At 40.9% G+C, this 21,841-nt stretch overlaps 1 long non-coding RNA gene across 1 annotated transcript in view; it reads left to right on the forward strand.

The window, feature by feature from the left end:
- Positions 1 to 464: 464 nt before the first annotated feature.
- LOC131187956 (uncharacterized) overlaps positions 465 to 21,841 on the forward strand; it is a 38,939-nt gene continuing 17,562 nt past the window's right edge. The window contains exon 1 of the long non-coding RNA XR_009152687.1: positions 465 to 611. This is a non-coding gene — a long non-coding RNA (uncharacterized LOC131187956). The remainder of the gene's footprint in view (positions 612 to 21,841) is intronic.

The raw sequence follows: 21,841 nt of genomic DNA on the forward strand, positions 1-21,841 counted from the left end.
GGTCCTATAAGAACATTCCTTTGTGTTCCTCCAGCTGCTTTTTTTAATCCATTCCCTATTTCTCCTTAGATCCCATCTGGCTTTGGGCCATTTATTCCCATTGCTTTTTGAAAGTAGAAGCAAATATTCCTTTCTTTCACTTTTCAAGCATCTGTCTTTCATTAAGAACAACTGTGGAAAACAAGCCATTAGTAATTAGCTTAAACAGATTCACAGTCAGATTTGCTAATCTCAATATTTTAAATATTCTATTAAAATTGAATTCAGATGATTCATTGAGCTGTTCAGATTATTTTCATTTATGACTGAGTAATTGGAAGGATTTTTCTGGAAAAAAATACTTCTCTTCAGATCAGCATAGTAATTTGTTAAATACTGTATGGGTTTGAAAATGCATTTATCATAGTTATTCAGAACAGAACAAAACAGAAACCCACAAGATCAGTGGTGGGTTGCTACCGGTTTGCCCCAGTTCGGGCGAACCGGTAGTAGCAGCGAAGGGAGGCTCCGCCCATCCACCCGGATGTCATCCAATGCAATCTGTGCATGTGCAGAAGTGGCACGCGCACGAGCGAAGTGAGCGCGCATGCACAAGCAAAGCGGTAGCAAAGGTAAGTGAAACCCACCCCTGCACAAAATGGAGAGGTAATTCTAATTCCTGGCCAATCAGCTTAGATCTGAAAATGTGCTTGCATTAGAGTCATTAAGAAATGTGCTTGCATTAGGTCATTAAGAAAATAGTGTTTTATTTCTCCTTGAAGTAGCACAGTGAAGACAAATCTGTGTGACATTCATGTGAACAACTCTTGTAAGGACAATTAAAAGTTTTATCATTTATGTGTTGTATACAGTACCAACTGATTCTATTGTGTGACATCATTAAGGCAATGAATTGTTGATCGAACGGTTCAGATACAATTCTTTCTGAAAATTATATGTAGACTTAAAAGATTCCATCATTCATAGTTTAAATAAATGAATAAATACTGATTCCTGGGGGGAAAATTGATTGTGGTAAGACTCAATGGTGGTGCCAGGACTGTGATAGGCATTAGAGGTTAATATCTCCAGTTGTCGGGCTCCCCAATGTGAGCCCAGCAGCAGTAATCCAGACACCCCATATAACAGGTTAGATAATAATGTTTTATTGCTTACTAGTATGATTCTTGTGTAAACACTTGGTAGCTTTCTATTAACATGAGAGGGCAGTTTCTTCTTGTAACCTTTGCAGTTTAAATCTGGCATTTCTTTTCCCTGCCTTTTCCATTGCTTAATGGATATTTTGTTTTGCATGTCTCAGCCTTATGATTAGGAGACACTTTGGTTGCTGACATTACCGGCTTTGCTAGCTCTCAACATGACTTCCCAACTGTCTTTAATCGGATATTACTCTCAGCCCCATTTTTTATTGTTTGCCCAACTCTGATTCAGCACAAAACAATGCTGGTGCAAAATTTGCTATAGCAAATCATTAGTCCCTGCTCTGTGTCTCTTGAGTCATGTTGTCCTGATTTGCGACCACTATTAGATGTGTTGGAAGAAATATCCATCTGGTTCAGTACCAAGTGGGGAGAAAGACACTGGAAACATGGAGGCTGATTGGAAAGATGGTTTAATGGTGAAGCAGAACCACCAAGCACATGTGATTCTGGGTAGTTGACCACATGGAGTGGAGAGTGAAGGTTATTTATACCCTCTTGTAGACCTTGCCCTTGAGCTTCCTGTTCCTGTGACAAGAACATGTATTCTATTGGCTGTAGTCAGACTCCCATGGAGCCATGTGGAGTCATGTTTGTCTGAATCAAATTTGGTTGAACCTTGGGCTGATGCAATGTCGCTCAGGTGATTTTGTAACGCAGGGAGCCCTGCTGCTAGATAATCCTATTATGTCCTCGAAGGTCATGTCTTAATCCCATCACCCTGGAGCTGAAGGTCTTTTGTTTTGTAAGTAGGCTGGCGCAGTCCTTCTCAATGGGCACCAAATATCTGCTGGGATCAGGGAGCTGAGGCTCTGAGTTTCTATCTCCCTTAAGATTTCTATTTCTCTTTTAGGGGAAATACAATATTCTGCCTTTTTAATATTTCCTAAAATATTTCATCTAGGAGAGGGGTGGATGCTAACTTCCTACAGATGCAAGCAAAATTATTGATTTTTCTCCTCTGGCTCTGCTGCCATCACTCTGAAGTCACTGCCTGCTCCTCCAAGTTAAAATACTAAGAAATAAAGAAACAGATGGGACAGAACCAGTCCAAAACAAGACCCAGAGAAAAGGGATGCAGATCCTGTCATTATTAGCTAGCAATTAGCTTGGTTCTGTAGAGTCAAAAAACTTCATATTCATTTGCTTCATGGTGAGGGAGGCAGAAGTGATTAAAACTGACAAATGGAGGAAAACATGGGATATGAGTAATAAACCTCAGTTCAACATCCTCATTATTTGGGGGGAGGGGACACTGTAATGAGAAATGGGGAAATGGCATAGCTGGTGCTACTTAAGAAAACTGTTAAAGTGAATAAATGTAAACATGCTTCCTGTTCTTCCAGAAGTGAAAGAACCAAGATCAGCTTTATTCTGCTCTGTTCTGTTCTGAAACCTGGAAAATTGCTATAGTAGTGACCTAGAGACCAGTGGGAGGGTGAGGCCTACCAATCCCCCTAAGCACACCTGTTGATTATACCTGTTATTGATTACCTGACTTCACACTCCTAGGCAAATGGGTGGCAAAAGATAATAGCTATTAGAAGGCTGAGTTTGAACAGTGTCAAATTAAGGAAGAAGGTACTTTTTAAAACTGGTACTGCTAATGCCATTTGAAGGCTGTCTCATCCAGGCGCTGGAACTTCAATAAGGTTAAAGTTGTGGCTAAGGGGAGAAAATAGTGCTGTCAGTGAATAGTTATGCCATGAGGAGAGGCCCTAAAGTTCAGAAAAGGATTGCTTTCTCCTGAAATGTCATCAGTAGGGATTGTCCTACTTTCACAAAATGTGTCCCCGTTTCTCTCCACAAAGGCCTGTCATGGAGAAAATATCACATCCCTCCCCTAACATCTGCAAGTAATTCTAGGTACACAGATCACTCAAGGCAACATTGAGAATGTTATTACTGTCATTCTCCATAAATTATTCCCAGAGATTGATTCTATTTAACAAGTGTTGCAGCTCTCAGTTAGAGTTATTGTTTTGGCATCTGTAGGCAATATACTCAGCCTTGGTTTGCCTCAGGGGTCTATCTAGCATACAGATTAGGAGCTGTCCTAAATTCTTGTCTTAGCTGAACATTTGTGTTACTAGGGATACTATGATAATGGGTTCTTGAATGCAAGAGCAGATAGACATCTTCCCCACCATTGCCACCTATGGTTTGTAAATCTCTCCTTCTCCCTCTCCCTCTCCCTCTCCTTCTTTCTCTGAGAGAGAGAGAGAGAGAGAGAGAGAGAGAGAGAGAGAGAGAGAGAGAACCACAAATTCTGAATTCCTGAATATTCTGAGAAGTTGTTATGTTTCCATTTGGAGAGAACAAATCACAACAAAACAGATCATCTTGCTTATATGAACAAATCACATAAACTTAATTTATAGGGATGAAGAACTGACCGTGTTTTCCATTGCGGTCTCTTGCTTTTGTCTACATTGCAGCAAATATGCAACTGGATCCCCAGCTGAACAGAATGACTAGAGAAGAGTTGCAGGCAAGATAAGAGAGTGTGGGAATAACCAAGCAATAGTTGGTTAGATTCTCATACTTTTAGCCATGTGTATAAGAAGTGCTTTTCAGAGGAGGAAAACTGATGCAATATATTGCAATAGTACACCACTCCAGCCTAATTTAATAATGGGAAATTATGGGTTTCCTGTTTCATGAATTACTCATAGTAAGCCTTGGGTTTATCACTGATCTTCATCTCTTGCACCCTCCAAAGATGAAGGATAAACTCTGCCCTTCAAACAGTCTATTTCCCAAGGCAATCTACTGGGAGGAAGGGGGGAAATCTGGTTCCCCTCCCCATTTTAATTCATGAGTACAAACCTGGACCACACCAATGTTTCAGCAAGCAAATCACAATTGTCGAAAACTGGACTTCACAAGAATCAGTAATGATTTTAAAAATGGAAACTCCTCATAGGAAAGAATGGAGGAATGACTATACAATATAAACTGAAAGTTCACTGCATCCTATTCCAGAGCATCATGGTGGAAAATGTGTGTCATCCAGAGGTTCCTGGCTGCACTTCCCATCTTCTCTCGCTGAGTTGCTGCTGAGAAGAGATGATGGGGACTAGAATTTGATAGATTTCTAGGTACCGATCGATAGAGCTCATCGCTGGAAGTGGTGGCTTTCCAGATATTTAAATGCTCGATGGCTATGGCCACTGAACAGCTAAAGGATTTCCAACACAAACCTTTTGAAAAGATTTAGTTTTTTAAAAAATCCTGCACTGATTAACAGCAAAGTACTAAAAGCTCCAATGAAAGAAAGTGATTGATGAGATTGATTTTTCTTTCTTTTCCCACAATTTATTATCATGCTTTTAAAAGGGCTTTTAATGAAAGAATCCTTGTAAATAAGTGGTGAAGTAGAATGTACTGGCAGCATGAGGTTTTAGAATATTAAAATTGTTTGGTGTTTCTGCTTCATTAAATTTTTATTTCAAGAAATTAAATATGTGGCACACACTTAATCAGATGACATAGCTGTCACCAGGGGTGGGCTTCAAAAATTTTAACAAGGAGTTCTCTGCCCAGTTGCTGAGTGGGTGTGGCCATGGTGGGCGTGGCCTAATTAGCCTCCTGCACCATGGTGGGGGTGTGTGTTCCCTCTTCGGGTTCTGGAGGCTTTCCTCTGGGAGGGTAAAAATTGCCTCCCCAGGCTCCGAAGGCCCCTGGAGGCCCCCTTCCCAAAATTCCGGTAGGCCCGTTTTTTGCCGTCCCCAAGCCTCCGTGCACACCCTGCACTTACCTGCATCCAAAACAGACCACGTGGGGACTCCTGGGAGGGCCGGGATGTGAGGGGCCAGCCAGGAGTGGGATTTGGGGATTCTCCAAATTGCACAGAATCTTAGCTAGAGGTTCTCCCGAACCCCTGTGAACCCCCAGCAGCCCACCCCTGACGATGAATATATGAATGCAGTAGCACACTCCAGTTCAAGTTTCTATACAACTGATAGAGACATGTTGCCTCTAACATAAAAGCAACTTTATGATGTTAGCATTAATAGTACAGATGTGCAACAGAATCTGCCAGATCTTAACTCTTGACTAAATCTTGGCAATATCAGCAATAAGGGTAGAAGAAGCAGGAGAAGGCCTCCTATAAATATAGACATTGGTCTTGTTTGTATAATCTGGTCAAATCTCTTTATTGGTAATTCTGAAAACATGCTGTCACTTGGAGGATGTAAGCTCCAGTTTCATTAGGAAGTGTCTTAGTGTTCCTTGAACCCCTGTTCCAAGAAAGTTCTGCCAGGACTTCATTATATGACTTGACCGTTATATGGGTCCAGTGACCATTGACCATATGGCAAGCAATAGTTGGGAATGGTTCTGGGCTTCCAGATATTGGTATGAATTTTGCAATGGAGAAACTTGTCTTTTTATTGCTATATAATTTTTCTTGGAGGACCAACTGGATGTACTTTGAAAACTGCTTCATTTTTTATTAAATTATGGTGTTTGCATAATATATTTACCCCACTATTAACCCAATTCAGGTTATTCCTTCCACAGGGAGAGGAAGCCTCAGAGGGACGGCCAATGCATTTGTAAAATATGTTTGTTTATTTAATTTAATTATTAAACAAATTTATCTGGCCACCAAACTCACACGTGGTGACTCTGGTCTGTGTACAGTAATGAAAAACCACAATCTAAAATCCCAAAAACAAAAGTTTATAAATCCTGCAAATAAATAAACTGTCATAGTCAGTTCTTCTATGACAGTTCTATGACAGTTTATTTATTTGTAGGATTTATAAACTTCTTTCCTGCAGGGGTTCAAGGGAATGTACAAAGCACTCTCATCTCAGATTTTGTCATTATGCAGCACAACTCTATGAAATTGTTTTGTCTAAAAAATAGGGTTTTGTTTACTTTCACAATTGAAGTAGACTTCAACCTGGATCTCACCAGTCCTACTGCAAGCTTTCATACTCTATTGGCTTTCATCTCTCTTCCACCTTTGGCCTAGTCTTGGCTCATTCCCAGCTTTATCTTCTTCCTTGGCAGAAACTGGGTCTGTCGACAAATGTAGTCCAATGGTTCAGAAATCAGAAATTCTTGCAAGAGGAAAAAAGCACATTTTTTTCAAGTTTGCCTTCATTCTTGTTCTTTCCCACTACCTGTGGTCAACTTGAATTTGTGCAGGTATGAAGTCAACCACAGATGGTATCTGCAGCTGCAACCTGATCTATAATTGTTACTATTATTTGATCAATAGCACTTCTGGCTGCCTGGATATCATCTCTCAAGCAGATGCTCTGGAGACAGATTCACCTTTGCTGGTGTTATATAATGCTGAGCCTTTAGGACGGGTGTCAGCAACCTGCAGCTCCAGAGCTGCATGCGGCTCTTTGGGCTCTCTGCTATGCTTCCCTGTCAGGTGATCCCACACTGGCTGGTCCCGCCCCTCACCCTCCCCTCCCAGTCACTCCTCACCTGGCCTGAGAAGGTAAGGGTGATGGCAGGGGATGGAGAAGCAGCCAGGGTAGAGACATAGAGAGATACAGAGAAAGAGTGGGGGAGAGAGGGGAGGGAGGGAGAGAGAGAGAGATGTCAGAAGGGTTTTGTGGTTCCTGGTGTTTTTTAACCGATTCTCTGCCCTAATGATCAGCTGGTTAGGCATGGCTAGGAGGGGTCATGTGACTGGAAGAAGTGAGTGACGTTGAATTGACCACACCCGTCCAGGTGTGGTCCCAATGGCTCCCAGTGTTTTCTGTGGGAAAAGGTCTAAATGGGTCTTTGAGTGCTTAAGGTTGCAGACCCCTGCTCTAGGAGGTGGGCTTGGTTTCCTGGCTCATATGGTAAAAGGGATCTACTCTCCTGTGCCTCAAGGATCAATGACCCTTATCATACTATCATGACAAGCATGACACAAAACCTTCAAAAGTTGCATCTAATACTTCCCCATTCTATCTTACTTCTTAATTTATTATATTTGGGGAAGTTTTTAAAAAGCATATTTTCTCCTAACCATTGCATGGGTCATTTTTTGACAGCAGCATTTGGGATGCAAAAATAACTTTAAGAAGTGTGTGTGTGTGTGTGTACTTATTTGTTTGTTAAAGCGTGGCAGAGTATCTCTTCTGACAATGAATATTCCATTTAGCCATGCTGTGTAGTGCTGACCTTACTGAAGCCTGTAGAAAACTCTCATTATATGGAACAGAATTGCAGAAGCCTTAATTAATTTTGGCCTTCACAATTCCCTATTTAGCTTGCATTACCACACTAAATGGCTCTTTGCTTCCTAGAATCACTTGACAGAGAGAAAGTTGGATGGGTAAAAAGAGAGGGATTACAAAGGATAATTCTGTTCAATATTGGCTAGCAAAAAGGGAGCCAATACTTCCATTCTGTAGTTCCTGCTTGCCTTCCAGCCTGAGAGGAACCTTTTGAATATAGCCTTCCAAGCACTGAACACAAAATATCTTATAGAGGTACACAGATAAATTGCATGAAATCAGATGGTATTAAATACAAATATCTTCATCTACAGGAGGGATGTCAAACTAGATTTCATTGAGGCCGCATCAGGGTTGTGTTTGACCTCAGGGGGAAGGCGTCGCCAGCTTGCCATCATTCATGTTGGGAGCACCTGTGGTGGCCTGAGTGCTCTGCCAGCAAAAACGGGCTCCTGAGCTCTGTTTTAGGCTGTGACAGCCTCCTGCAACCCTCTGCCAGTGAAAATGGAGCTTGGGAGGATGCGGGCAGCCCAAGCTCCATTTTCATATGAAAATATGTAAGGTAAAGGTAAAGGTTCCCCTCGCACATACGTGCTAGTCGTTCTCTACTCTAGGGGGTGATGCTCATTTCTGTTTCAAAGCTGAAGAGCCAGCACTGTCCGAAGATGTTTCTGTGGTCATGTGGCCAGCATGACTCAACGCCAAAGGCGCAAGGAACGCTATTACCTTCCCACCAAAGGTGGTCCCTATTTTCTCTACTTGCATTTTTTACGTGCTTTCGAACTGCTAGGTTGGCAGAAGCTGGGACAAGTAACAGGAGCTCACCCCGTTACTAGGCACTAAGGATTCGAACCACTGAACTGCCGACCTTTCAATCGACAAGCTCAGTGTCTTAGACACTGAGCCACCACATCCCTACTTGAAAATATGTAAACACTATGCTTAAAACTCAGTACACATCTCTTATGAATTTCTCCTAAATGATGTATTTTTACAGTCAGTATTAATACATTTTGCACTGATACTTACGAAATATAAAAAACTATTTTCACACATGCACACACAAATATATATTCAAGAGAAAAATGCATTCTCTCTGCATTGGGTGGGTCTATAAAGACATTTTTCTCTTGACAAATTCAATTAGAAAATTTAGGGGAGTATACGTTTTGAAAAATAAGTACATTTTTGTTTGAAAAAATGACTTTTGGAAAACCAAATTAAACTATGACATAAATGTCTCTTGACCCTGCTTCAAATGGAAAAGTCTAACAGTCAGACCCCAACCATCTCATTCGCTATGCTACATCAACAGCTTGTTCCTATTTATTGTACTTAGTCACACCAGTTAAGGTAGGGAAAAGAAACATTAACATGATTTTCTAAAAACTTTACCCCATCTTTCACCAGGAAACTTGGTGAAAATTGGTATGAATTTAAGTAACAATCTGAAATAGCAGTAAATACAAGGATTGTGAGTTTAGAACCAGAGCCACAATGTTGTAATCAATAAGAGAAGAAAGAAAAAGGAATTAAGGCAGCCAACATGAAATAGGAGTTGTCCAAAGCAGGGATCTCCAACCTTAGCAACTTTAAGACTTGTGGACTTCAACTCCTAGAATTCCTCAGCCAGCTTTGCTGGCTGAGGAACTGTCAGGCTGCCTCTGATTATATCTAGGAAAGAATACACCTTGACTTCATTTGCAAATAAAGAAAAGTACTTTTACTAGATACATCTTGACTGCAGCAGTATAAAGTTGAATCTGAGACAAAACATGGCTAACATTCCATATCCTATTGTTAGTCCCTCCTCCCCCCAAGAGGTCAGCAGGTTTGGTCCAATGCCAGCTCCTTCTCGGCCCCCATGGTAATCTTCTTCCACAGGTCTCTGGCTGTCAATCATCTCAGGAATGCAATGTCTGTTGAAAGCCCGGACTCTAACATTCCTGTTGAATTCAAACTATGTCAGACGACACTCTTAAAGGGCCCTCTCTACTTAAACTGAATTCATGAGCTATTTACATTACACATAAAACCCCATGCAATCTAACTACTGAATATAAAGAGTACAAAAGGATGTGAGGATTGGAGTGGAGGCTGACAGGAACTCTGGGAGTTGAAGTCCACAAGTCTTAAAGTTGCCAAGGTTGGAGACCCCTGGTCCAAAGGATTGGTTTCAAGTAGGGTTTACCTGTCCTGTATGTGCACCTAGAGAGTAAAAAGAACCTCTGAAATCCTGTAATAAATTAGCAACCCATACAGTTTTTGACCACATCTTCTATCACGCTTAAACATTGGTCATGCTGACTGAAATGGGATTTGTGGAAACCGTGATTCAAAATCGAGAGGGCACCTTGCCCTAAATAGTCACTTTTGGAAATTAGATAATACTGAGCTGGATTAATGGTCTTCCTATATTCCTAAAATAAAAATGTCCTGGATAGCCAATTCTCTAAATGAAAGGGACATGGAACAAAGCCTCTGCTGATGAATGTATTGGTAATGGTTGCGGAGGAGGGAAGATGGTTCTTAAAAATAGTTCAGTTCCTCAGTCATAAAGTTTTTATATATAATAATCAGTAAATTGAATTATGCCTAGAAATACACGAGAAAAAAGCAACTCTGCAAACTGAACCTCTCAGTAGAAGACAGGCTGTTAACAGTAATGAAGAACGTGGCTATGTTTGGGAATGTGTTGTGCTGAAGGTGCAAATAACCAATAAGATTGTGGTTAGTCTAAATTATTTCACCTATTAATATTCCACTGAGAATATCAGTCACACTCTGTCAATCTATTCCATCTTAGTTTTAATCAGAACTCTTTTAAATTGGATCTGAGAGGACTAGATCTGGGATTTTGGCCTATCCTTCAATCCAAAATTTGACAATTAATCTAAAATAACAATCTTTGAGTTATTTTCAAAACTGGTTTACCTATATAAGTCTCTATATATTCTGTTGATGCAAACGTAGGCATTAATGTACATTGCATTGATGTAAAATAGGTGCACTTTGTTTTTTGATAGATTGATTACATTTATATATGGCCTTCCTCTTGATCTCTGCTGATCCTCGGTAAATAGTTGGTATGTATCAAGGAACACCAGTCTTGTGTTATGGTAAAGACATCAGGTTAGAAATGGGGAGATGGTGAATTCTAGTCTCGCCTTAGGCATGAAATCAGCTTAGTAACCTTGGGCCAGGCAGTTTCTCTAAGCCCTAGGAAGGAAGTAATGGCAAACCATTCCTGAAAAACCCTGCCAAGAAAACTGCAGGGACTTGCTCAGGAGGTCTTTCAGAACTGGGCATGATTGAAAGGAACATTCAAATTTTTCTTGCTTCTTTACTTACCAAGGAGCTGAACAGTATTATTCTGCATGAACTCAGTTCATCCTCACTAAGGAATAAAAGTCCTGATTCATACAGTGATTCAGATCTCCCCTTCTGACCAAAGCTATTTCAAATATCAATTCAGTACCTCCTGACATGAGTGGGAAGAGTTGACTGAAAATCTAATTCACGATGCATGCAAGCAAAGAAAAAGCGTATCTGCTTGCATTGATCAATGCAGGCTAAGCAACATGGATGTAGATGGAGAAAGACTAATTGTGGATTCCAGCTAAGGCTATGTTTGGTTAAATCAAACCTAATCACATTAGGTTATACAAATTCTGCCAATATTTTCAGGTTAAGTATTTGATCTGCAACAGAGGCACTGGAGGATTGATCACTTTCTCTCTGGGGTTAGAGACATCTGATTTAAACCCCCAGTCAGTTCCCACTGGCAAACTGTTTCCAAATTCTGGAAAATTCCAACCTTGGAAAGCCCCAAAGAAGAATAAGATCTGGACCAAGCAAGAGGTGAAATGGGAGGGGGTTTTAGGCAAATGAAGCCAAGGCTCCAAATGGAAATTAGTAAAAGCCTCTGGACTGTGGCAGGGTAGAAATGTGAAAAATAAATAAAAGCTCTTCCAGATGCCCACAATATCCCCTTCCAGGGATGAGGAATGTTTGACTGCATGTATCACTGGCCTAATAAATAAATTCCCTTCTACTTTGAGCCATGGGAAAGATATTCTTGTTTGTTTAAAAATACAAGTGGATTTTTATTCAAAAAAACAGAAGATGGTCTTTCAAAACACAAATATGAATGATCTGGCAAGGAAGGCATCCTCATGTGTGCCTTGGACTGCACTGCAAGCATATGTAACAGCCAGGAAAAATGGGATTTCACAACAAAACATCTAAAAGGCTTCCATAATGAATAGAAAAGCCACCCCCTATTTCCAATGTAATATCCTTTTCTTGACCTAACTATGACCTTGACTTAAGCTGGCCAGTTTGCTAAGTAAGAGTCATCTTCCTGTTTTATTATATTCTTTTTCTTTAGTTTCTTGCCTTCCTGTCTTCATAGCCTTTGCTAACATGCTATCTAGGAGACAAGAAATGGACAGTGGCTGTGGAGCTGTAGATTTAGCCACCTGTTAGACTCTATCTTTCCTGGCCAGTCAGGGCTTCACAAAAGACAATATGTGTGCTTGGATCTAGGCAGTGATAAATTCATTTTTGAGTGAGGCAGCAGTCTATCCGTTGATCAAAAAAACATCATTGGACCAAAGAGTACTGGACAATTTTAGTCCAATCTCCAATTTTAGATTTAAAAACCATCAAACTCTTACTCTAAATTCATAATAGTCTATATTTTTATAATCCCATAGAATTCTAATCATCAAATTTCAAAATCAAAATTTCATTTATTTCAGTTTCCTGCAAAAAATGATTTTAATGTAGAAACAAAGCCTTTTCTTTATCCAAAGGGGTCAATTTTGCCATCTTTGCCAAGGTAACTGTTGTCTACTTGAATTAAGATTCTAGGTCCACTTTGGTGGCTGAAAGTTTGTTGTTGAAATTTACATAACTTCAGATTTGAACAAGTCTGCATTTCTTACATAAGAAAACACATGTTTATTTCTGGTTAAATTTTGCAAAGGTTCTACAGCACTTTTTCAGTGCCACTAAATAATTGAAATCCCTCTCCACCCAAAATAGGTGCCAATATTAATTGTTTCCTAGAAACTTGATAAGTTAGGGCAACCAGATCTTCTGAATGACCATTACAAGCTATAAATCTATACTGTTATCTAGGGAATATCTGGATTTTTCAGCCTGGATCAGATAACCGTAATTATATCATATTTAATTGAGGAACATATTTCTATAGGATATACTAGGATATTTTATAAAGTTTTTAAAGAGTTGAAATAATTTAGTCAAAGTTCAGCACCTGAGGTTACATTTATTACCAAGAGAATTTGTCTAACTCTCAATTGCAAATGAACTGGACTTAAACGTTGAATTGCAAATGGCTCATGTCTGGAGATTTTACATAAGCAATTGCATTGCTCATTTCAGCTCTTAAACCATGCCACGTTTACAGTTTCAGAAAAAAAACCCACAAAGTATGCCAGATATGCTGGAACAGATTGTCCTGAGTAGAAGGTCTAATCCTCATGGGAAAAAGCAGTGATTTTTCCAAATATTAGAGCCCTGCTTTTCTTTGTCTTTCCTTTTGATTTTCAACAAAGAAACTTGCCTCTGCATCTTAATCCTGCAAAGGGTAGCATTTTCCACGCTGTAAGCCAAATAATAGTCTGAAATATCGTTGGCAGAGATCTGTAAATGCACTGGAGAAGCATAGGAAGAGTAAGAGTCAAAATGCTTTCCTAAATCCATCTGACACAAGAAGGGCATTCAAATATAACTTTGGACAAAGGACGGCTGCTTAGCAACCAAAGTCTGTGCAGCCTCCTTTGATCATAGAGGAGGATTTACATTTTAATTAATTAATTTGAAAAAGAGTGATTCAACTCCCCCTGTGCTGGTTTAATTTTGGATTGGATGGTGGAAAAATCCTTCATATCCTTATTATTTCCTCTGGCTACAACCACAGAGTTCAAGAGTCTTACCAAATGCATTTACATGAACAGTCCCATTAAATCCCTGCATAAGGCCGATATTTTTGCAGTCTTTAGCAAACGACAATATGCCTGAACATCCTACTAGCATTTCTGCCCTCCCCTACTCTACTTATTCCACTTCCTCAATCTTTTACATGAGATATTATTTTGGATCAATGCCACTAAGTAATTCTTTGCTAGCCTTTAGTCTAAAATGAAAGCCTTCTTTCATTATCAGACAATGCTGTAGACAACTCATTCAATTCCAGTGTGGTCCTGATCATTCTCAAAAAAAAAAAAAAAAAAGGAAAAGGAAAAGGAAAAAAAAGAGAGGCTCTTTTAAAGATAAAATGCAGTTGCAGAATCAGACCTGTGAATATGTTATTAATTACTTCTGGATCACTTGCCTTCTGAAGGCAGCTTTTAATTGTCACTTTGGTGGTTTTTAATTCCTGTTTCTCCCATGTTATCAGCAGACACTTTATTAATTGCTCATTAATTAATGATTTTAAGGGTAGAGTTTTGTAATTCCAAACACAATGCTCATTATGGATCATTTAGGAGCACCACGGTCATGATAAATAAGCAAAAGGAACTGAAGGGCAAAATACTTTTAAAATAAAAGGGCAAAGAAGCAGCCACTAAAATATCTTTAAATACTGACATCCCACTATTTTAAAATATTTAACAGAATAACCAAGTTGGAAGGGACTTTGGGAGTCTTCTAGTCTGGCCCCTGCTCAACTAGGAAACCCTCTACCAGGAGTCTGCAAACTTGGCTCTTTTTAAGACTTGTGGACATCAACTGCCAGAGTTCCTCAGCCAGCAAAGCAAAGCAAAGCAAAGCAAAGCAAAGCAAAGCAAAGCAAAGCAAAGCAAAGCAAAGCAAAGCAAAGCAAAGCAAAGCAAAGCAAAGCAAAGCAAAGCAAAGCAAAGCAAAGCAAAGCAAAGCTGGCTGAGGAACTCTGGGAGTTGACGTCCACAAGTCTTAAAAGAGCCAAGTTTGCAGACCCCTGCCCTATACCATTTCAGACAAATGGTTGTCCAATCTCTTCTTGAAAATCTCCATTGTTGGAACATTCACAACTTCTGGAGGCAAATTGTTCCATTGATTAATTGTTCTAACTGGAAATTCCTCCTTAGTTCTAGGTTGGATCTCTCGTTGAACGACTAGCCTTGTGGTGCAACCAAAACAATCTGGAACTGAACACACTCAAAACCGTAGAAATGGTGGTAGACTTTAGGAGAAACCCTTCCATACTTCCACCTCTCACAATACTAGACAACACAGTATCAACAGTAGAAACCTTCAAATTTCTAGGTTCTATCATATCGCAAGATCTCAAATGGACAGCTAACATCAAAAACATCATCAAAAAAGAACAACAAAGAATGTTCTTTCTGCGCCAACTCAGTAAGCTCAAACTGCCCAAGGAGCTGCTGATTCAGTTCTACAGAGGAATTATTGAGTCTGTCATTTGCACCTCTATAACTGTCTGGTTCGGTTCTGCAACCCAACAAGAAAAACACAGACTTCAGAGGATAATTAGAACTGCAGAAAAAATAATTGCTACCAACCTGCCTTCCATTGAGGACCTGTATACTGCACGAATCAAGAAGAGGGCCGTGAAAATATTTACAGACCCCTCGCATCCAGGACATAAACTGTTTCAACTACTACCCTCAAAACGACGCTATAGAGCACTGCACACCAGAACAACTAGACACAAGAACAGTTTTTTCCCAAAGGCCATCACTCTGCTAAACAAATAATTCCATCAACACTGTCAAACTATTTACTGAATCTGCACTACTATTAATCTTCTCATAGTTCCCATCACCAATCTCTTTCCATTTATGACTGTATGACTATAACTTGTTGCTGGCAATCCTTATGATTTATATTGATATATTGACCATCAATTGTGTTGTAAATGTTGTACCTTGATGAACGTATCTTTTCTTTTATGTACACTGACAGCATATGCACCAAGACAAATTCCTTGTGTGTCCAATCACACTTGGCCAATAAAAATTCTATTCTATTCTATTCTATTCTATTCTATTCTATTCTATTCTATTCTATTCTATTCTATTCTATTTCCATCCATGTTCATCCATTTCTATTCTGGGTTTCCTCTGGGAGTCCATGGTTATATATGGAAGGATCTCAGATCAACATGACTCAGGTTGGGTTTTATAGGCTGAACCTAAATCAGTCCCTCATCAACTGTTATATCACACCGCTTCCCAATTCTCAAAGGACAATTGTAGAGGGAACTGAGATAAAAGCTGAGTAGGACTGATTGAATAAATATACATTGGAAATGATTTTTTTAATATTGGTACAATATTTGTAGATTTTTCAGATAGCTGCATTAAAAAACAAATTTCAATTTTTTTACAATCTGTTACATAAGCAAAGAACTTTTATAGTTAATAAAAATCTTGAACATTGTTATTCTAGATATTGTTATTTGTTAAGGAAGTACAATGCATAAACAAACTTTGTCTGCGTATATACTCGAATAGTATAATGGAAATGAGGCACCTACGGTTGGGGAAAGCCTCCTCCCTCAGCTGAGAAGGCTGGCCTCCCCGCCTCTCACTGCACCGCAGGGCTTGGTAAAATGTGAAAAAGAAAAGAAAAAATATAAGCATATACTGGGTATAAGCGAGGCTTAAAAAAACAACCTAGAGTATAAGCCGTATAGACCCGAGGAAAGTTTAGCGCCAGCACAAAAAAGCGTGCTGAAATATATTGTCCATCTAAACCTGCTTTATATACTTTATATTTCCATGTGCACGGTTTCTTTTAATCTTAAAAGCCTGCATGAGTTCTAATTTCTTCTTCTGAATAAATCTATATAAAATTAAATCAGTCACTTGGTTAATAGCAAAATACTAAAAAGTAAAGAACTTTTTAGTTAATCCATCTGGACTGGGTTGATAAATTACTCCTCCTTTACTGCAAAATAACATTATAAACTGATTCATAATCATAAAGTGTATCTCTGGAAGGATCATAAGGTCTATGGTTTCATTTATTTTCTTTCTCACTTAAGCTGTGCGAAGACTATTAACAGGAAACAGCTATGCTGCCCTGTCTTTTTCCCCCCAATATTAATAGTCCCATAGTAGCACAACAGTAGTAACGCTAATGAGAAATCTTTTAAGAAATGTAATCCTCAGAGAACACAAGTTACAACAAGGTAGCTGGAAAGACTTACAATGCTAGTCACCTTGAATGACCTCAGCACTTCAGGGATATACCTTTCAGTTCTCAGTACAGCAAGTTTTTCAAGTTTACTGTATACTGTAAGCACTGGTCCCACAGTACTCAGTGAGAAGGTTGCATGTTATGTATAAAATAGCACCTATTACTGTGTCTCTGCTCTTCCAGTCCTGGCCTTTGCTGAGAACTGAGAAGCAGACCAAGTTAAATCAAAGGGAATTGCAGGGTTAGGATGGTTGCACTGGCAAATGATAGAAATTGCAGTGCAATATGTCTGGCGGGTACTTGGTGGAAAAAAGATTGCTTCAGAGTGCTCACACAGCCTTACAAAGATGAAAAACCCCTCTAGCCCTGTTCTTTTTATAACATGTTTCTCTGCAAACTGCTTAATTGCTTTTTAGCTGCAGTGTCCTTCAGAATGTGTTGATTACTATCATTTGCCGGTAGTAATTAACTTTTCAAAGACTGCAAGTGGTTGTTAATTTCATTACTTCAGTCAATTTCATTCTGTCCCTTGCCTTCATAGTATCAATTTAAGGGATGCAGCACACATAAAAATAGTCGGAGATGTTATTATAGGAGCCTAATGAAGGAGCTTTGCTTTTAGGTCCTAAGAACACAGCACAATAAAATACTGCATCTTTTTATGGGAAACCCATGTTTCCCCCAAAATATGACCTATCCTGAAAATAAACCCTAGCCTGATTTTCACACATACACCTAATATAAGCCCTACCCCCAAAATAAGCCCTAGTTAAGCCCTGCCCATCACATGGTTGTATGAGGTGGGGTGAGGTGCATGCGTAAAAATCAAGCTTAGGGTAGGGGTGGGGCGGTGGAGCTGCCCCATGCACCCCATACCTGCAACGCCGCTGCCATGAGCCTTGGGGCATCCTTCCGCGTGTGGCGGCACTCAAGGCACCTGCCGTAAGTAGCAGGTTACCATACGAATATTTGGCTCGCATTCTTGTCTGCCCTCTCAGAAGGGAAGCAAAAGTGAAAAAAAATGCATTCATGTGGAAATGGTCGGAGTGCACTTGGAGGAATTTAGCTAAAAGGAAAATGATAGCTGATGGTAGCTTTTAAAAAACATTATTTCGTAAAAAAAAATCCTCCAGAAGTTAAAACTTTTAATCAGCTGAAAAACAACTCAGAGACAGCTTTATAGCTTGGAGACAACTTGCACAGGCTGTGCAATGAACCACGTGACGTCTAGCCCTGAGTGGCCACAGAAGAAGTCAGGTAGCAACATGACAAGTGTCGGGTTGTGGGAGGCGTGGCTTTGGTGGTCCTGAGGTAAGCGGGTAAGACATCCCTAAAAATAAAATTTAGTACTTAATTTGGGGCCCAAAACAAAATAAGACCGGGCCTTATTTTCAGGGAAACATAATTTTAAATTTTTTTTATTTATTTATAATATAATGTTATTAAACTTATTAGAGTGTAAAATACAAGTGAAAATTAAAACAGTGGGAAAATATAAAAGGGGGAAAGGAAAAGGAGGAAAGTGTAGGATAAGGGAAAAAAAACAAAAAAAGATTAACTTCCAACTCCTTTTAGTGCAGTAGGACAAACATAAAATGCTTAATGTGGGTTTGTTCCCATATAGTAAATGCAAAGAGAAAAACCTATATTTAATTTAAAAAACCACAGCTCCCCAAGGTGTCCACTTTAAGCAAATAAGCTAATTATTTAAACTCTAATTAATGAACAAGCCAGGACCACACAACTGTTTCGGTTCCTTATTTCAAGCAAATCATAGTTGTCTAAATCTAGACATCAGAAGTGTCTAATGAAAACAATTAAGACAATTCATTCTGATTGGCTACCCGTCTGACAGCGGACCTGAGGGAAAACTTCAGCTATTCTTGTTAATACTTAACAAGAAGAAACAGTAATTATAAATTGTAAGCCACCTGAAGTCATTGACTGAGATGGATGATTGTAGGAATTGAACAAACAATTAGTTGAAAAATAGAAGCAGAAACCTCTACACCAGAGGTGGGTTTCAGCAGATTCTGACCAGTTCTGAAGAACCAGTAGCGGAAATTTTGAGTAGTTTGGAGAACTGTTAGAAAAAATTCTGACTGGCCTCCCAAGTCCCAGCTGATCCGGAGGAAATAGAGATTTTACAGTATCCTTCCCCTGCCATGCCTACCAAGCCATGCCATGCCCACCAAGCCACACCCACAGAACCAGTAGTAAAAACCCACCACGGCTCTACACCTATGGAGAAAAGGCTCTGTGAACCAAAAGCTTATTGTAGTTAGACATACCTTGGTTGCAGAAATCCAGATAACCACTAGATAGTGGTAATGAAATTAAGAAAGCTAACTTTACTGGAATACAGTATAGTTAGTGTTAAGTTCTGGAAGTAACGAGGCTGGAGACCAGGGTAGTGACAACAGCTCTTTAATATAGGGTGAACCCAGCAACAGGCTGGGGGAAAAACCTCTCCTTTTATACAGTTCTGTTGAGGTTTCATTCAATCAGCAACGTGCTGATTTCCGCTCAAATATTTAAAGGTACAAACATGAATACATAACACTCCTCCTCCCAGAAAACACTTTGCTCTATTTACATATTTATTTACATGTTATTTTTAAATAGTCACGCAAATAACCTGGGCGTCTCTAGTTCTTTCTGACCTGCGCGGTTCAGTTCTGGGTGGTGTTTGAGCTGGTCGGAGGGGCTGTTTTCCTCCCAGCTCTTTCTCTGAGCCAACGGGCTCTGGATTATGGCTGACTCTTTTCTTGGCCATCCGGCCTTGGATTACTGAAACTTTCCCAGCTGTTTCCCTCGGGACCTGATGGCGTCGCTGGAACTCTGGGACCTCAGCTAAGTCTTGCGCCTCCCGGTCATTGTCAGCTGTGAATTCAAATTGGTATTGGTCATGATTTGTTTCATTTGGTTCGGTTTGATCAGTTATTCGCTTCTTAACTGATCTATGTGGCGCCCACACTCGGTTGTCTGGTAGCTCTACCACGACGATTTTGGCCCGTTATCTTTATTATTTGGCCTGCGAACCAACTAGGGCCGCCCCATAGTTACGGGCCCACACCCGTCGCCTATGCTCATTTCCTTGTCTTTCTAGTTCCCTTGTAACCCTCTGGTGTGTAATGGGATTCAAACGGTCAAGTGGGCACCGGAGTTTCCGTCCCATTAGTAATTCTGCTGGGCTTTTCCGTGGCCGTGCTTGGGGTTCTGTGCTGGACGGCTAGGAAAAGTCTATCTTTGTTTGCCAGTCACCTGGCTTGAGCCTGGACAATGCCTCCTTAGCGCCCGGACGGAACGCCTGCAAGGCCATTCGACGAGGGTGGAAAGGCGCAGAGAGGGCATGTCGGATGCCCTCCTCTGCCAGGTATTCTTCAAACTGGGCTGCCGTGAATTGAGGCCCATTGTCGGACACCAGAGTGTCCGGCAACCCGTGAGTTGCGAATAGGTGGCGCAGGGTTGTGATTACTGCTTCGGCCGTAGTGGATTTCATGAGTATGATCTCCAACCATTTAGAGAATGCATCAACCACCACTAGGAACGTTTGGCACGTGAAAGGGCCAGCAAAATCAATGTGGATTCTTGACCAGGGCCCTTGGGGCTTTTCCCATTCTCTGACTGGGGCTGTTGGGGTAGAGGTCTGGACTCTTGGCAAGCCTGGCATTTCCCTACCCTCTCAGCAATCTCTGCCCATGAGTGGCCACCACACATAGCTTCTAGCTAACCCTTCATCCTTACGATCCCTGGGTGACCTCGTGGAGGAGGTCCAATACCTTTCCCTTAATTTATCAGGAATTATTACACGATCACCCCATAACAGGCACCCCCTTGAGCCGAGAGCTCATCTCGTTTTTAACAAATTCTTGAACCGCTCGCGCAGCTGGCCACCCTCTCTGTACCCAACCGAGTACAGTCCTTAACACAATGTCGGTATGATGCCCGAGCCACTTCCTTAGATGTGACTGGGCCAGAGTCCAAAGAGTCAATAAGTAGGATGGGCGCCCCGAGTGGGGTCTTCGGTCGCCTGGTAGTGGGCATCGGCTTAACGCGGCCTGCATGCCCCACTTCTTTTCCTGGTCGATGCTGCAGCTTGTACGAGCGCCAAGAATATAGTCCATCGGGTCAAGCGTGGCGAAAGTGCCACAGGCGCTGGCATGTCGCCAGCCAGTATCCCCAGTAGCGGTCTGTGGTCAGTCACGATTTCAAAATTCCCCTCAAAGACATACTCGTGGAATTTTTTAACCCCTGACACAATGGCTAGTGCTTCTTTGTCTAATTGGCTGTAGTTTCTCTCTGGGGAGGACATCGTTCTAGAATAAAAAGCTATAGGGGCTTCTGTGCCGTTTGGAAGTCTATGGCTGAGCACAGCCCCCACCCCATAAGGAGAGGCATCGCAAACCAACACTAGGGGTAGTGAGTTGTGATATTGGATGAGCAGGCTATCACTTGAGAGCAGGTTCTTAACTGCTTCGAAAGCCCTATTTTCTATCTTTCCCCAAGACCAAACAGTATTTTTTCCTAAGAGCCTATGCAGCGGTTCCGCAACGGTTGCTTTGTTCTTTAAAAGACCGCATAGAAATTCACCAACCCCAGGAATGCCTGCAGCTCTGCTTTGTTTTTGGGCGCTGGAGCCTTCCTAATTGCCTTGACCTTGCTCTCAGTAGGGTGAATTCTTCTTGTCTATCCGTAGCCCAAGAAATCGACGATTCACTATCTGGCATTTGTTTGCCTTGACTTTTAATCCGCTGTCCGAAAATGCCCAAACCTTTCTTAACGCTCCCCAATTCCTCCATGTTTTCCCTGAAATTAGGACATCATCAAGTAGGGAACTACCCTGGGAGCCCCTGCAGTAGTCGCTCCATTAGGTTTTGAACAGCCCTGGTGCCACACTGACCCCAAATTGCAATCGGGTGCACTTGAATGCCCCCTGTGCGTTACAATCGCTTGGGCTTCGCCAGCGGGCGCTCACGGCAGTTGTTGGTAGGCTTGGGCCAAGTCTAACTTTGCAAAGACTTGCCTTGCCCCAAAGAGTGCAATAAGTGTTGCACCACGGAACCGGTAAGCGCTTTTCTGTAAGGCTTTGTTAAGCGCCTTGTAGTCAGCGCAAATTTAATTGACCCGTCCGACTTTATTGGGGTGACGATTGGCGTCTCCCACTTTGCGTGATCGACTGGCACCAAAATCCCTGATTTATGAGCTTGTCCAGCTCCTTATCGATTTTGGTTTTAGGGCAAAGGACTCTCCTCGCCTTAAGCC

The sequence above is a fragment of the Ahaetulla prasina genome, chromosome 1 (genome assembly GCF_028640845.1).
Source record: "Ahaetulla prasina isolate Xishuangbanna chromosome 1, ASM2864084v1, whole genome shotgun sequence".
Classification (NCBI taxonomy): Eukaryota; Metazoa; Chordata; class Lepidosauria; order Squamata; family Colubridae; genus Ahaetulla; species Ahaetulla prasina.